Source organism: Panthera tigris, chromosome D4 (genome assembly GCF_018350195.1).
Source record: "Panthera tigris isolate Pti1 chromosome D4, P.tigris_Pti1_mat1.1, whole genome shotgun sequence".
Classification (NCBI taxonomy): domain Eukaryota; kingdom Metazoa; phylum Chordata; class Mammalia; order Carnivora; family Felidae; genus Panthera; species Panthera tigris.
The window spans coordinates 83493488-83507217 of NC_056672.1; the positions used below are offsets into that span (position 1 = coordinate 83493488).

Below are 13730 nucleotides of genomic sequence, written 5' to 3' on the forward strand. Positions count from 1 at the left end.
TCACACAAGGCAGAACTTTCTAACTTTTAGAGCTGTCCAACAGTGGAGCAGGCTGTCCTAAGATTTTGAGGTCCCTGAAATTCGGATTGTTGAAATAGAAGTTGGAAGACCATCTGGCTGCCATGTACAAGAGCGAATTCCTGCCTGGGCGGGAGTTGGACTAATGACCTTTAGGGTGTCTTCTGATTCTAAAGTTTCTATGACTGCGGCTAGGTTAACTTCACATTTGAATGTATCTGAATTGTTTTTGTAAAATGATAAGTCAGTCAACTCAAACTGCATGGTCAAATTTACAAAGTAAAACGATAAAACGAGGACTGGGAAATCAGGTTTAAAACCGGAAATCCAGATACCACTGAAGGCAATTTGCGACACTTTTAACAGAAAGGGAGAGGTGGTGTGTGTGTGTGTCTGTGTCCTGGGCAAGTGACACTTGTTAACGAAAATGTAAAAGCTCTAAATTGTCTTACTTTACACGTATCTCTTCCTGAGGGTTTTTCACATTTAGCAGCACCGTATGCGCCAGCAAGTGCCCGCGTCTCCTGAGGAACGACTTTCGGGAAGGCGCTTCTCGGTACCGCAGGTGCCCACGACCACTCACGCCAGGGGCGGACCGGGCTGGCTAAAGCGGAAGGACTCGGCGGGTCGTGCGCAAGAACCACCAGTCCCAGGGGCCCCCGCGGCGCCGCGCACGCGCGATGGCGTGGCGGCAGCGCCGCCGCAGGACGCAGGGAAGCCAACTAGCGAGTAGTGGCGGCGGAGGCGGCGGCAGCGGCGGTGGCAGTTCGCGGCGAGGGCGACGGTTCCGAGACCGAGTGGCGGTTCGGCGGAGGCCTGGGTGCCCTCCTCCGTGTGATCCTCTTGGTGAGTGCGTGTCGCCGGTTAACCATCGCGGAGTGCGCGGCTCGCTGCCTGGCGGCCGGGCTGCTCTGGCCTAGGGCCTCAGCCTGCGCCTAATGGCCGGACCGCCCAGTTCAGCTGACCCCTAGGCCCCGGGCCTTTCCCTCCCGCGTCGGGAGACGTGGGGGTCGGGAGACACACGGTTAGACCCAGGGGAGAGATTCGGCGGCGCGCAGGGGCCAGGGCGCCCTGGGGCAGATGGGAGGGAGGGACGCGTGGGGGATGGGATGGGAAGGGACCGGAGAACCGCGGGGCGGCTTCGGGTGGGAGCCACAGGCGAGCGACCTGGAAGGTAGAGAACTGAGTATAGGGGGCGAGAAAGAGGTGGAATGTCTTCTGGGTGCCGCTGGTGAAGATGTCATGCTTCCGGGACTCTTGACAAGCTGGACTCACGGATCTGGGGGTAGCCCACCTCTGAAACACACACACACACACACACACACACACACACACACACTCTCTCTCTCTCTCTCTCTCTCTCTCTCTCTCTCTCTCGGCATCTTTTCACTTGCTGTTGGATGTCTTGGAAGTGAGGGACTGTTGGTTGCCTCCATCTCCTTTCCTTTAACTTCACCTTTTATTGACTGTCAAAATGTAAATGAGTGCTGCTTAGGCAAACCATAGAAATTGGGTTCTGTGTATAAGTCTGCGGAAAAACAGGCATGGTGATAACGTTCAGATGAGAGGTCAAAGGAAGAATCATTATTTTTATATTAAAATTTGTGGCAGAAGTCAGTTTGCGCACGCTTTGCACTAGAAAGGATTTCTAACCTGGGATTTCACCATTTGGTGGGTAGAGTATAGGGGATCTTTGAAGTAGAATGGGGATAAAATCACATCTGTTGTTATTATCTGATAACTAATTTATTAGTTCTTTCAATTATAAATGTAGGCATTAAACCATAGTAGAATTAGCAGTGCCTGTGACTTTGTCACCAATAAAAATTACCACTATTTTTGTATCATGTTTGCAGTTTTTGCAGATATCTTAAAATTTCATTTATGCTTATTTCTTCGAATTTATGGCATTATTAGACACACTGTTAGATCTTGTTATTTAATGTGATGTTAAAGCTGCACATACATTACCGAATTACGATTTTTAAATTGGTTTGCTAATAGTTCAGTATAATTGGTTTCTTTTGTAATTTTGAATATTTAATTATGCATTTAAAAGCAATCTGAGGGGCACCTGGCTGGCTCAGTCAGTAGAGCATGCGACTCTTGATCTTGGGGTCATGAGTTCAAACCCCATGTTGGGTCTAGAGATTCCTTAAGAATAAATTAACTAAAATAAAATAAAAATAAAAGCAATCTGAGAGAGAGTCCATAGCCTTCAGCAGACAGATACATGGTACATAAAGACTAATAATTCCTGAAGTAGAAGTAAGTGTTTGGGGATCTATAAGTCTGCCTGGAAGGATATTTGAATTACTATTTTTTTATTTTTTTACTTTTATTTTTTTTAAACATTTTTTTCTTTTTTACATTTATTTATTTTTGAGAGACAGACAGAGTATGAGCAGGGGAGGGGCAGAGAGAGAGGAAGACTCAGAATCCGAAGCAGGGTCTAGGCTCTGAGCTGTCAGCACAGAGTCCGATGTGGGGCTCAAACCCATGAACCATGAGATCATGACCTGAGCCGAAGTCGGACGCTTAACTGACTGAGCTACCCAGGCACCCACCCCACCCCTTTTTTTTTTCTAAGATAGAAGACAAGGCAGAGATGCCAGGGTGGTTCAGTCAGTTAAGTGACCGACTTTGGCTCCGGTCTTGATCTCGTGGATTTTAGCCCCGTGTCGGGCCCTGTGCTGACAGCTCAGAGCCTGGAGCCTGCTTCAGATTCTGTGTCTCCCTCTCTCTCTGCCCCACCCCTGCTCACACACACACTCTCTCTCTCTCTCTCTCTCAAAAATAAATAAGCATTGAAAAAAATTGTTTGACAAAAAAAGACAAGGCAGATAGTATTATAGTTTAGATGAAAGGGAATTTTGTAAATAGGGAAGTAAAAGAAAAGATTTGACTGGGTCAGGGTATAATTTTGAAAAATAGACTGCAGATATTTCATTCAGGGTACTGGGGAATCAGCAAAATAAACTTAGGAAAAAAGGGAAGTGAACACTTTGGCCCTTCGATTTTTTTCTAGTAAGGCACCTCCTTGTTCTAAGTGGTTGAAGCCTTCTAAGCTCTTGTGTAAGCCCGTGGAAGGAAATTTTAATGCGTGCTGGTTTTCTTTAAATCGTGTAGGTAGGTAGTGTGGCTTTTGAAAGAGGGGTATACTCCAAATCTTTTACCCTTAAGTAAAAACTACAAGATCTGTCTTCCAATACATTTTCCTATTGCTATTATTCTTTTCATGTATGATAGGAAGTAAATGTGCAGGTGATAGAGTTGGAGAATTGGTAAGTCATTTTCTTGAAATTCTATTTTATTTATTTATTTAAAACAGTTTTTTTGTTTTGAAAATTTTTAATGTTTATTTTTGAGAGAGGGAGAGAGAGAGAGAGACAGAGTGCAAATGGGGGAGGGACAGAGAGAGAGAAACAGAATCCAAAGCAGGTTCCAGCCTCTGAGCTGTCAGCACAGAGCCCGACTCGGGGTTGAACTCACAAAGTGTGGGATCATGACCTCAGCTGAAGTCAGACACCCAACCCACTGAGCCACCCAGGTGCCCCTTGAAATTCTATTTTAAATTCTGCAGTTCAGCTCCATTTTGGCATCAAACTCCTTACTGACAAATCAGTTGTAACATTTCTAAAAAAAATTTTTTTAACATTTATTTATTTTTGAGAGAGAGGGGTGGGGGAGGGGCAGAGAGACAGAGACAGAATTCGGAGCAAGCTCCAGGCTTTGAGCTGTCAGCACAGAGTCCAAAGCAGGGCTCAGACTTAAGAACTGCGAGATCATGATATGAGCCGAAGTCGGATGCTTAACCGACTGAGCCACCCAGGCACCCTGTGTAACATTTCTTTAGAATATGTGTGACTTGAGGGGCGCCTGGGTGGCTCAGTTGTTTAAGAGTCTGACTTCAGCTCAGGTCATGATCTCATGGTTGGTGGATTCGAGCCCCACATGGGGCTCTGTGCTGTCAGTGGGGAGTCCGCTTGAGATTCTTTGTCCCTCTCTCTCTGCCCCTCCTGCACTGTCTCTCTGTCTCTCTCAAAATAAATAAATAAACTTAAAAAAAAAAGTTTCTTCTAGAATATGTGTGACTTGAAACTTGAATCTGTTTGTGACGCACCTGTCAATATCTTGTGTGAATTTTTTTTTCCTCTAAGATAATAGCAATAATGGAAAAGCCAGTGCAGCAAACTGTTTTGGGTTTTTTTTGGAAAAAATAAAGGGGAGTAAAGGAGAGTATTTTATGAAACGATGTTGGTGCTGAAATACTTCATGTTGAATTAAACACACCATGTTACAAAATCACTGCCTTGGAGGGATCTTGTCTTGCAGGGGTCTTGCCTGGTGTTTTTTTGTGTCCTTAGGCTGCCTCCTTTGTCATTCTTCGCCCCGTCCCTTCATTTTTTTATAGAATGTATTTATCTGATCTTATGTTATTTGTAGGTATTTTTGTCTCCCCATTAGAATGTTAGCTCTGTGAGAATAGGGACTTTGTCTTCTCCATGGTGCTGGAATGGTGGCTGGCCTGTAACAGGTATTCAGTAAATAGTTGCTGAATAAGTAAATAAATCAGTTAATTTATAATAGCTAGGTTATTTCTGGGAATAAAACCTATTTATTTTTTAAATCTTCCAAGGAGTATTATGTATGCTGGGTTGGTTGAATTTGAATCTTTTCTTCTTACACTTAAAAAAAAACAATTTTTTTAAGTTTATTTATTTTTGACAGAGAGAGAGAGAGAGAGAGAGAGAGAGAGAGATAATGAGCAAGGAAGGGGCAGAGAGAGACACACAGAATCTGAAGCAGGCTCCAGGCTCCAAGCTGACAGCACAGAGTCCGATGCTGGACTCAAACTCACAAACTGTGAGATCGTGACCTGGGCCGAAGTCAGATGCTTAACTGCCTGAGTCACCCAGGCACCCCACTTCTTACATTTTTAAAAAGACAGATTATTTCCCAAACATTATGTGGGAGTTTTTGTGGGCATTTGGTTCATGTGGGGACTAATCGTTCTTAATACATGTTGCCATGTTTGATTATTTTTAACTTTCTGCAGTGATGTGATGAAAGGAAGGGTCTGTGGATGAAGGTCTTTTTTTTTTTTTAAGTTTATTTATTTATTTTGAGAGGGAGAGTACGAGCAGGAGAGGGGCAGAGAGAGAATTTCAAGCAGGCTTTGTGCTGTCAGTGAAGAGCCCAACATGGGGCTCGATCTCACAAACCATGAGATGACCTAAGCCAAAATCAAGACTGGGATGCTTAATTGACTGAGCCACCCAGACACCCCTGTTGATGAAGTTCTTATTTTGCTAATGCTCTTTTACTTTGCGATCCTAGATTGTTATAAATGACACCGAATTGTTCACATCAAACTGATAAAAAATTTTAATGTCTGACAGTATCAAATATTAGTGAAGAGGTCGCTGAACATGGTAATTTAGAAATTGCTGGTGGAGTTTAAATTGGTACAGCTGCCTTGAGAGACAGTGTTTGCAGTATTTAGTAAAGTTGAAAATGGGCATACCCTACCTATAATTTCCCAGCTTCTGGCAGGCAATAAGAATGGGTGGGGCAAAGGGGATGATCCTGTAATTTTTTTTGAAAGACTGAAAGCAACTATGGCGATGTTAACAGTTAATTCTGGGAGGCAGAATACAAGTACTAAATCATCTTTGCACCTTTCCCTATTTTCTGTTGATTTTGTTGTTTTGAATCCGTAATTTTTTTTTTTTTTTTTTTTTTTTTTTTTTTTTTTTTTTTTTTTAAGTAATCTCTACACCCACTGTGAGGCTTGAACTCATGACCCTGAGATCAGGAGTTGCATGTTCTCACTGAGCCTTCCAAGCACCCCTAAATCCATAACTTTTAAATATTGTTTTCCAACTCTTTGAAAAATCCTAAGCCTACAGAAGGGTTGCCACAGTAGTGTCATAACAACACCTTTGTACTCCTTACGTAGATTCGATAGTTGTTAGTTTTGCTCTGCTTGCTTTATGCACTAGTAGACACAATTTTTTGCTGAAGTATTTGTGAGTTACTTTCACAACACTTTACCCCTAAATACTTTTAGCATGTATTTCCCTAGAACAGACACTTTCTTCTGCATATCTGCAATTAGTAATCACCCTCAAGAAATTTAATGTGGATATTATTTTTTAATGTATAGTACATATTCAAAATTCCCCAGTTGTCCCAATACTGTCTTTAGATGTTTGATTTTGTGTTTGCCCCAAGATTCACTTAAGGAGCTTACATTGCATTTAGTTGCCTGCTTGAATCTGGACTGGTTTTCTAGCCTTTTTTTTTTTTTTTTTTTTTTTTTGTGGGGGAGGGGAGGGGTCTTTCATAACAGTAAGTATCTAGACCAGTTGTATTGTAGGATGTCCCTCAATTTGGATTTGTCAGAATATTTATGATCACATTATGTTAAACATTTTTGGTTGGAATGCTGTGTAGTTGATTTTATGTCTCAGTGTATCACATCAGAGGTGATGCAAATATTTCAGTATTTCATTATTGATGTAAATTTGATCATTTGAATAAAGTAATATCTAATAGACTTATATTGTAAAGGCACTCTTTTCCTTTGTAATTAATAAGTAATCAGGGGGGTGATTATTTTAAAACTTTCTCAAACTCATGAGTTGTTAATACAGGTTCCAGTACAAAGAGTCAAGAAGATTTAGACTGGAGATACTACTGAATGGGAGAGTGGAAGATTAGGGAATGCTGTGTGAAAGACATGACATTTGAACTGGACCAACTATCATAGATGTAATTGGCACTAGGGCTATCGGAGAAAGGCCCGAGGTGTAGGGAACAACTTGAACAAAGAAGAGGAATTTGTAAATTAGAATATCCAAGTCTCCTCCCCCCCCCCCTTTTTTCTTTTTTTCTGGCTAGTGTGTTAGGTCTGTGAAATGGAAAAATGGGAGGAAAGATTGTAAAGATAGCTTGGGATGAAGAAATACTGGAAAATGGGGCTACCCAGATGATAGTATGTGATCATTTGCCTACAGGTATATCACTTCCTTCCTAGTGCTCACTGTGGTGAAACTTCTCACTGAGAGCTTGAAGTCAATAAAGAGCCAGAGAGGCAGCACAGGGAAGTGAAAAGAGTGTGGGCTGTGAAATCAAACAAATCTAGTTTTGAATTCTCTGCTGCATGATAGCTGAATGATTTGTCAGTAAGTTATTTGACTTTTCTAAACCTGATTCCTCATCTGTAAAGTGGAGGTGATAGGATTGACTAATAACAATACCATATGAAAAGCATCAGGAACGTGGCTTTCATTCAGTAGTTGCTAGTTAATCTTTTGATGCTTCAGCTCTCAATCTTTCACTTTCCCTCTTTGGCACCATATCCCTGACTTTAAAACAAGCCTTACTCTTCTCGTGCATTCTTGGACACTGTCACATTGCTGTCACTTCTCAGTTGACTCAGTTGGCTCCACTGTGAGTTTGTGAGCTGCTTTCCAGTGATGGCACAGAGCACTTCCCACCTTAGAGGTGATGCCTGATAATGGCATTCTGAAAATTGCAGCAGGTTAATTTATTTGGAAAAATTACCCCTAATTTTTATAGAAAATTGAAGAGGGAAAGTGGTTATATTTCCAATACTAAGACATTTCACATTATTTAAAAAAAATTTGCGGGCGCCTGGATGGCCCAATCATTTAAGCATCCAATTCTTGATTTCAGCTCAGGTTGTGGTCTCATGGTTGTGAGATTGAGCCCCTCCCCCATGCATGCACTCAATCTCTCTCAAAATTAATAAATAAACTTTTTTTTTTTTTTTAGAGTTGTATTAGGCAAAGTTGGTTACTTGTTACTCTAGGATTCTCTAAGGTAAAATGTAATTTTTTTGTTTGTTTTTTTGGTAAAAGTCTTATATAAATGGAATCCCTTTTATTTACTATGGAAAGACCAGTACTTGAAAAAGAATTTCTCAAATGGTTAATTAATTTTTTTTCCCTTGCAGTTTTCTGTTTTTTCACCACATGGAATTCCTTCTCTGGAATTAATTTTTTCATAGGCATGAAGGATTTTAGTCATGTACTTTTTACATTTGAACTGCTCAAACTTTTATTTTCATAGAATTATTGTGACTTTGGGGCACCTGGGTGGCTCAGTTGGTTGAGCGTCTGGCTCTTGATTTCATCTTAGGTCATGATCCCAGGATGGTTGGATCAGGCCCCGAGTTGGGCTCCATGCTCAGCATGGAGCCTTCTTGAGATTCTTTCTCTATCTGCCCCTCTCCCATGCTTGTGCTCTTTTCCTTTCTCTTAAAAAAAAAAAAAATTATTTGTGGATTTAACTCTGTAAGTAATCCTAATCAAGGTATTTTCATTTTTAAAGGAACTAAGCCCAATAATTTCTGTATCATGTATACATTTTAGAAGAGGCTTTAGGGACTGAGCTGTTTGATTTCTTGTTTTTAAATTATAGTTTGTTAAAATTTCTTTATACTTAACCTATATTTTCCAATTTGGGGGAGTATGTTTCAATATGTATTACGATTTTTTAAAAAGTTTTCTTTCTTTTTTTTTTTAACGTTTGAGAGAGAGTGCCAGTGGGGAAGGACAGAGAGATGGGGGAGAGAGGATGCGAAGTGAGCTCCAAGCTGACAGCTGTGATGCAGGGTTTGAACTCATGAACTGTGAGATCCTGACCTGAGCCGAAGTCAGGATGCTCCCCCCCCATTTTTTTTTAGTTTTAAAAGCATTTCCAGTAGGGCAGTTTTTCACTGCTCCTAAGCTGAAACCCAGTTTTGTTTTGTTTTAAAGCTTTATTTATTTATTTAAAGTTTATTTGAGAGAGAGACTGTGAGCACACACAGGTTGGGGAAGGCCAGAGAGAGAGGAGGAGAGAGAGAATCCCAAGCAGGCTCTGCACTGTCAGCACTGAGCCAAACTCGGGGCTTGAACCCACAAACCAACTGTGAGATCATGACCTGAGTCAAAATCAAGAGCTGGACACTTAACCGACTAAGCCACCCAGGCACCTCTTGTTTTGTTTTTTAAGTTTTTTTGTTCAATCTCTACACCCAACATGGGGCTCGAACTGGACCAAGAGATTAAAAGTTGTATGCTCTTGCACCTGAGTCAGCCAGGTGCCCCTGAAATCCAGTTTTGAACTCTGCAATGTAGTAGTCAGAAGTGGTGAGTATCTGTTGATACTACAAGTTCTCATATTCACTATATATAAATAAAAGGTTAAACAAATGTTTAAACAAATGCTAACAGTGTAATTTTATATATGTGTATATATGTGTGCATGTGTGTATGTGTATATAGACAGATATAAATCAAGCCAAAATTATCTTTGTATATACCTTTTCATATGCCATTTTTAAAATATAAGGCTTTAAGCATAATGTAACTGTAAAAGCAGCGAGATATCTGCTCATTAATCTTTGTGTCTGAAAAGATGCTTGCTTGGTCTTGCTCCCATGTAATGCTGGTACACCCACCCTAGAGATTAGTGGGAAGCATGTCATCAAACATGTTCAGCTCGTCTTCCTTTTTTTTTACTTACTAATTTATGTTTTCAGTTTATTTTCTGTGAATCTTTGATTAAAATTGGAAAATTTTAAGGAAAAAAATGTTAGTCAAGGGATATTAGCCTGTTTCTCTTTTTATAGGATCAGAGTCAAATTATCTTCCCAAGCAGTCTGAATTTTACCCAAATACATTCATTTTTAAAGTTTTAAGGACTTAGGCTAACCTCACCTATTTTTAACCCACTCTGAACTGTCTTCTTTCACTTTCTAATGCAAAACTGACCCATCTCTTGATTTTACTTTCATTACTTATAAATCATGACTAGCTGATAAAAAATACATTTGGTCTAAAAATCGTAACGCAGAATTGCAAAATGTTTACAAATACAGATTTTTGTACTAGAAGAGCTTAAGAAAGCATAGGTGAATTATTTTTGCAGAATTTGTTTCATCTTTATCACCTCCTTTAGAACCCAAGGAATTTTTGAGTCCTCTAAAACCAAGTATTTTTTGATAAATAACTATTCAAGGTTGTGATGGGCCAGCTTGGATTCTGAGAAAGTGACCTATTAAGTGTCCTTATGAGTAAATTTCTGTTCCATCATTAATGATAATAGTAATTGGCATTTATTGAGTTCTTTCTCTCTTTGTAGACATTAGGTAAACTAGTTAAAATTATGAATTCCATAATTCTGTGGAGGGATCTTAATGATTGATTTCTTTTTGAAAAGCTATTTTAGGCAACTAGATTTATTTATTATTTATTTTTATTTATTTATTTTTTGTGGTCCAGGAGGTTCCTTTTAGGTAAAACATAGTCAATGGTAATAAATAATGCTGCTTGAAGTTTGATAATATTTATAAATTTATGGGGTGTCTGGGTGGCTCAGTTGGTTAAGTGTCCGACCAACTCTTGATCTCGGCTCAGGTCATGATATCAGTTTGTGGGTTCGAGCCCTGCATAGGGCTCCATGCTGACGGTGCAGAGTCTGCTTGAGATTGTATCTGTCTCCCTCTCTCTCTGCCCCTCCCCTGCTTGCTCTCCATCTCTCAAAATAAAAATAAACTTTAAAAAATATTCATAATTTTATGAGATACCATTCTGGTAAATTTGATGAAATGGACTGACAGCCTGCTGTTTATTATACCTTCCCTAATTTTGAGGGTGGACTCTTGGATCTTGAAACAGGCTTTACCAGTATTACAGCTCAGCAAAAAATGCAGCTGAAGCTCACAGTTCTCTTTCTGTTTGGTTGTTTTGTACACCCACTGTACTTATGGAGGAAGCTAAGTTTATGCAGGGACCAAAGCTTCCTCAAAGCATGTGAGGTGGTGAAATCATTCTCTCCAAAATTCTCAAAGGGCTCTTAAGGACTTTAGGTTTTTTTTAATTTAAATTATGTAGTTTATCTTGAGCTCCAGCTTTATGTATGTCTAGTGAGTTGTCATTAGAGATTGTTGAATTGGAAGAAATTAGATTTGGTGGTATTTAATTTCAGACTAATAAAATTAATGGAGATTTATCTAATTGTGAAAGTTCCTGATATCCATTTCTAGATTGGTGCCATTGCAGTTCTGCTTATTAGTGTATAGCTTGTTATTGTTGAACTGTGTCCATAAGTACTGTCCTTTTTGTTGCACTTGAAATTTTTCACACTTATGGGGCACCTGGGTGGCTCAGTCAGTTGAGACGTCCGACTTTGACCCAGGTCATGATCTCACAGCTTATGGGTTTGAGCCCCGCTTTGGGCTCTGTGCTGACAGCTCGGAGCCTGGAGCCTGCTTCTGATTCTGTGTCTGTCTGTGTGTGTGTGTCTCTCTCTCTTTCTCTGCCCCTCCCCTCCTCACACACACACACACACACACACACTCTCTCTCTCAAAAATAAATAAAACATTAAGAAAAAAAAAAAGCATCTGATTTCAGTCCAGGTCATGATCCCATGGTTTGTGGGTTCGACCCCTGTGTCAGTCTGTATGCTGACAGCTCAGAGCCTGGACCCTGCTTCGGATTCTGTCTCTTCCTCTCTCTCTGCCCCTTCCCCACTCATGCTTTGTCTCTCTCTCTCTCTCTCCCTCTCAAAAATAATAAATGTTAAAAAAAAATAAATAAAAATTGCCCATGTGTAATATATTATTATTCACAGAATTTGTCTGGTCCTGAGTGTTTAAGTAATTGCACTAACAGATCATTTAGCGGAGGAATCTTAGTCCCAAGTTTTTATTTAAAAAAAAAAAAAAAAATTTTTTTTTTTTTTAGTTTATTTATTTTTGAGAGAGAGAGAGACAGAGCATGAATGGGGGAGGGTCAGAGACAGAGGGAGACACAGAATCTGAAGCAGGCTCCAGGCTCTGAGCCATCAGCACAGAGCCCGACACGGGGCTCAAACTCACGGACCATGAGATCATGACCTGAGCCAAAGTTGGAATTTCAACTGACTGAGCCACCCAGGCGCCCCATGTCCCAAGTTTTTATTATGTTTTCTTTTTTTTTTAATTATGAAAGTAACGTTCTTTGTTTAAAAAAAACCTAAAAATACAAAAAAATGGAAGCTTTTCTTCCCCACATATATATGCACATGCTATATGTTTTCAGTTTTTCTTTTCTTCCCCCAGAAATTGTCAATACTTGTAGTGCTTTACATATATTAACTTGTTAAACTTTTACAGCCCATGAACATACCTTATGAAGTAGATTCTATTTTATATCCTTTTGTAGATGAAGAAAGCAAGGCGAGGAGAATTATCAAAGGTTGCACAACTAGTGAGTGGCCAAGCTGATATTGGAGCACAGGGAGCCTTGCTCAAGGGTTTGTGGTTTAGCTGCCTCTTGGGTCTTACCTTGGGTATCATTCTTCAGTGTGCTTTTTTCCTGTAATGGTACACCATGGACAACTTTCTGTGTACCTCTCTCAATAATTATGTATTGCTTCTCAATAATTATGTAGTACTCAGTGACAGAGATGTACCATAACAATGTTTTTCAAAATTAATCTTGTTTAATATTGTCAGTTACATTAGTAATGATTTCAAGTAATACTTTTTTTAGGGGTGTCTGGGTAGCTCAGTTGGTTAAATGTCCAACTCTTTTTTTTTTTTTTTTAATTTCATGTTTATTTTTGCGAGAGAGAGACAGAGCGTCATCGGGGGAGTGGCAGAGTGAGAGGGAGACACAGAATCCGAAGCAGGCTCTAGGCTGTGAGCTGTTAGCACAAAGCCAGATGAGGGGCCCAAAGTCACAAGCCTTGAGATTATGACCTGAGCTGAAGTCTGATGCTTAACCGAGTGAGCCACCCAGGTGCCCCCCAACTCTTATTTATTTATTTATTTATTTATTTATTTATTTTGAGAGAGAGAGAGAGCACACGTACAAATGTGAGTGGGGGAGGGGCAGAGAGAGAGGGAGAGATTCCCAAGCAGGCTCTGCACTGTCAGCCTGGAGCCAGACTCAGGGCTCAATCCCACAAACTGTGAGTTCATGAGCTGAGCTGAAATCAAGAGTCAGACACTTAATGGACTGAGCCACACAGGCACCCCAAGCACCTGCTTGGGACTCTCTATCTCCCTGCCCCGCCCCCACTGTGTGCACGTGTGTGCACTTGCTCTCTCAAAATAAGTAAATACATTAAATAAATAAAAAGTCAAGGTTTTCGAACTGGAATAAGTGAGGATACATTAGTATTTACTAAGTAATGCATATTTGCTGTCCAGGGATTTTGATATTCTCTCAGTTGGGTTGTGTAATAAAATCTGAGCTTAACCCACGAGCCATTTGGTATGCATGAATTCATTATTTTTGTGGTTAGTCTGTCTTCTTTAATTCTCGAAAATTAGTAGTGTATTGGGGGCAAAAAAAATCGACATCTGTTTGGATTTTATTTATTTTTGGCAGGCTGTAGAATTTTGGTGTCATAGCAAGAAGTCTGGTTTGGTGTTAATTTGAGATGTGAATACTGTCTGGCTTTATATGACTTGCATCTTCAAAGTAGTGTGCCTTTCAGTTCCTTGTACTTGTGCCAGGAATAGTTGGTACTAAGTCCTTTTTTTCCCCCTACAGTGTTTCACTGTTTTTTCAAATATACCAACTAAAGATAATTAAAGTATGATTTGCTTCCATTTTTTTTCCTCATTGACGGTTATTTTTTATTTTTATTTCTTTGAAAGTTTATTTATTAATTTTGAGAGAGAAAGTACGAGCAGGTGAGGGG

The 13730-nt window shown here is 40.1% G+C and overlaps 1 protein-coding gene across 7 annotated transcripts in view; it reads left to right on the top strand.

The window, feature by feature from the left end:
• Positions 1-770: 770 nt before the first annotated feature.
• GAPVD1 (GTPase activating protein and VPS9 domains 1) overlaps positions 771-13730 on the top strand; it is a 71342-nt gene continuing 58382 nt past the window's right edge. For 6 of the 7 annotated variants that reach the window (XM_042965232.1, XM_042965237.1, XM_042965234.1 and 3 more), the window contains exon 1: positions 780-864. The gene's annotated coding sequence lies outside the window, so the exon portion shown is untranslated. Of the gene's footprint in view, positions 865-13730 lie in introns of all 7 variants that reach the window. The other variant, XM_042965238.1, reaches the window with a different exon arrangement.